The sequence below is a fragment of the Pseudophryne corroboree genome, chromosome 10 (genome assembly GCF_028390025.1).
Source record: "Pseudophryne corroboree isolate aPseCor3 chromosome 10, aPseCor3.hap2, whole genome shotgun sequence".
NCBI classification, from domain to species: Eukaryota; Metazoa; Chordata; class Amphibia; order Anura; family Myobatrachidae; genus Pseudophryne; species Pseudophryne corroboree.
Genome location: NC_086453.1, coordinates 221,319,880 through 221,323,797, shown reverse-complemented (window position 1 = coordinate 221,323,797; position 3,918 = coordinate 221,319,880). Strand labels below are relative to the sequence as shown.

Sequence of the window (3,918 nt, the reverse complement as noted above, 5' to 3'; positions counted from 1 at the left end):
ACGGGAGATCCAGGGCTGCTGGGTTGGAGACAGGCGGTGGGTTAAGGGGCAGTCCAACGTGTTTCACTCGGCTAACAAAGGGCCATGCTTCGTCAGGGGCATTCCTCATTCATATCTTTATATTTTTATTGGATTTCACCTTTTTTATTCCTTGAACACTGGCCGCAAAAAAACAATCAATTACATATTACTACAAAAAAATGGCCAGATAATTATCTATAACAAACTGTTTTAACACATCCTACTCCTCAGTATACGCTTACCCTTACATGATAGGCATTTCAATATTGTTTCATCCTGCTGCTCCACGGGTTTATTTTTATACCTGCTCACACTATAGAAATATATATATATATATACACACACACACACACATATACAGTACATGCACGCTTATGCAGTAGATCTACACACACACACACACACACACACACACACACACACACACACATATATACATATGCAGTGTATACACATATATAGAACTACATAACCCCCCCCCCCCCCCTCTCAACATACTTTTCACGGCAGTTGGAATGGCTGGCTCCCCGCCATAGGGCTATGGTTGGTTCTAAATCGGAGTGGGGTAAGGGGCCTCTGACGTCACCAGGGGGCAGAGCTACATCACCAGGGGGAGGAGCCATGACCGAACAGGGTACCCGAAATGTACCCTTGTGGGCTCGTTTCGCTCGCCACGCTTCGGGCTCGGTGGCTCGCTCCGCTTCACTCACCACCTGATTACTAAAAGGTAATAGTTGGTGGCGTGGATAGTAGAGGAACTATCCCGCTGGCCTAGCTCCTCCCTCTGACATAAAAGGTTCCTTAGGCACTTGAATCTAGCATCTACCATAAGGCTATACTGTAAGGCTCTGTTTCAGACTGCTCCAGCGCGTCTCAGCTCTCATCCATCCTCCCTCTCCTCCCAGGATTCAGTGCGCACCAGCAAGAAGACAGATAGCAGCTGCGGAGAGGGGAGAGCGCCCCCACCCCTCCTCCACCGGCCGGTACTCTGACTGGCGGTGGAGGCAGCGCTGATGGTGGCATACAATGAGTCACTCACTGTAATGCCGGCAGCTTTGGGCCCCTTCATTGCAGCGGGCCTCGGTGCAATGCACTGCTAGTAGTTCTGCCGCTGTGTCAGATGTCTAATCACTGCCAAGACAGAGTATTCAGTCGAGGCATGATTCTGCCCTGTCGGTGGGCCCCCTGACACCTGCCGGGCCCTAGGCAACTGCTTTGGTTGCCTAGTGGTAAGTTTTCCATTGTCCTTTTGTAAGAAGGACAACAGGAGTGTATTCAGCACTAAATTTGCAAAGCCCCCTCCAATTAGCAGGCAGAAAATACAGACAGTGTTAGATAGGCAGTAATACAATAATTAAAGTACTTAGCCCTCCCAGAGTTGGTCTTTTCTGTGAAGTACATGAGTCTGCAAAAGTCCCTGTAGACTGTGGCCCCTCCAGTCCCATTCTCCTCAGACACAGAGCACTTCCCCATGACAGGGAAAACACCAGTCAAAGCCTACCTTACACAGGTGACTGTAGCGTGTGTTCCTCCTGCTAGTATAGGAGGAGAGCTTGTGCTCAAACAAGGCAAAATGGCAGCCACTATCTAGTACCACACCAACTGCTGGCACCAGTGGTGCAAGTACAATTATTTTCTTAGTGGTACGGATAGTAAAAAAAATGGGCGTGGTCACATAAAACAAGGGGAGTGGCTACATGACAATAGGGGCATGGCCACATTATACCACACACCGTAATTGCCCTTACACATTACAAACACTAATGCCCATTACACATTATTCCACACACTGTAATGCTTATTACACATTATGCCACACACTAATGCCCATTACACATTATGCCAGACACTGTAACACCCATTACACCACACACTGTAATGCCCATTACACATTATGCCACACACCGTAATGACCATTACATATTATGCCACAAACCGTAATGACTTACATATTATACCACACACTGTAATGCCTAGTACATATTATGCCACACAGTTATGCCACTGACACCATTTTATGTCCCACACACAAAAATGCCTCTTATAAATTATGCCCTGAATACCACCACCATATTTCTTAATGGTACTCTGTACCACCCTACTTTCAGCACTGGCTGACACCCTCTAAAAGGGTTGCACAACAAAAAGAAAGAAGACTTCTTTGTGGGCGCACGCTTGTAAAAATATGTTATAATGTTTCAATGAAAAAGTTAAAACTTAACTTTTAATAACTCCTCTTAAAAAGTTGATCTCCTAGGACGAATAGACATAGGGGGTCATTCCGAGTTGATCGCTCGCTAGCTATTTTTTGCAGCGCTGCGATCAGATAGTCCCCACCTATGGGGGAGTGTATTTTCACTTTGCAAGTGTGCGAACGCTTGTGCAGCTGAGCGGTACAAAAAATGTTTTGTGCAGTTTCTGAGTAGGTCAGAACTTACTCAGCCGCTGTGATCACTTCAGCTTGTCCAGTCCCGGAAATGGCGTCAGACACCCGCCCTGCAAATGCTTCAACATGCCTGCATTTTTCCAAACACTCCCAGAAAACGGTCTTCTTCCTGTCAATTTTCTTGCGATCGGCTGTGCGAATGGATTCTTTGTTAAATCCATCGCCCAGCACTGATCCGCTTTCTACCCATACGACATGCCTGCGCAATGCGGTGCATACGCATGCATAGTTTTGCAGAGGTTTGACCTGATCGCAGCGCTGCAAAAAATAGCTAGCGTGCGCACAATTTGGAATGACCCCCATAACACATAACAAAACAGTTTAAAAAGCAGTTGGCAGTAGGAGTATATACTGTCAGGTGAGTTTGATCCCTATTAATTGGGAGATTTTTGGGCAGTAAGAGTAAATACTGTCAGGTAAGTTTGATCCCTATTAATTGGGAGATTTCCGGCGGTAAAAAGCTCTGTCCAAAAATCTGTTGTGGGGACCAGGTTTAGATTAAACACTGTCTATGCTACTATCGTTATTAGGACCTCAGTTATTTTGTGATGAGGCAGCTTTGGGAGGTTAACAGGCTTAAGTTGGTTATTGGTGGGATGCCTGAAATAGCAAAGATGAAGTACAAGAATAAATGTGAATCTGCTGTCAATGTTAGTCTGGAGTTGTTCCTGATTCTGGATAGTAGCGGATATTGCCACGGGCAAGCAGGCCTTTTGCCCGGGGCGCCGCCTTCCGGAGGGCGTCGGCGCCATCCGGAGGGCGCCGTACCATGGCAAGATCCGCTACTGCTGGGCCCCCCGCTGCCCACTGTGTCCCCCGCTGGTCCTGCTGTGAAGGGAACTAGATGCTATGCGTCTAGTTTCCCTTCGTGGAGGGGACCTTTGCTGTGCGGTGCGCGATGACATCCTCGCGCACCGCAGAGCATTTCAGCGGCGCTACTCTACTGTACAGGGGGCGTAACTGACCACGCCCCCTGTATGAAGCCACACCCCTATTTCCAGCCCGGGGCGCAAAAAGGGCTAGAACCGGCCCTGATTCTGGACCTACTACACCGGGTATTCCCTGGTAGTCCTCCACCAGGTACTAACCCGGCCCTCTACTGTTTGTCTTCCAAGATCAGACAGGATTGGGCACGAGCAGTGAGGTATGATAGTAGGTTATGAGTATTTGTGTGCATCCGTCTCCTGAATCATTGATGAGAGTTCAGAAAAAAATATTTAGAGTAAAGGTAAAGTGGATCTGATTTTGGTGTTAGATTGTGGACAAATGTCCCACCAGTTGGACGCTGTGGGAGGGTGAGTCCCTCAAATCACCAATGAGAGTCCTGAATGGAAAAGAGGGAATATAGAGAAGGCAGATCTCTTACTTATAAATCATAAGTCAGTGCTGCAGCAAAAATAGATAAATATAAAAGAACATCTACCCAGGTCAGCCTGTGGCTTCATTTGCTT

General features: G+C 47.3%; 1 pseudogene; it reads right to left on the bottom strand.

Annotated features, from left to right (window-relative positions):
* Positions 1–3,507: 3,507 nt before the first annotated feature.
* Positions 3,508–3,625, bottom strand: LOC134967112 (5S ribosomal RNA; annotated as a pseudogene).
* Between the last annotated feature and the right edge of the window lie 293 nt (positions 3,626–3,918).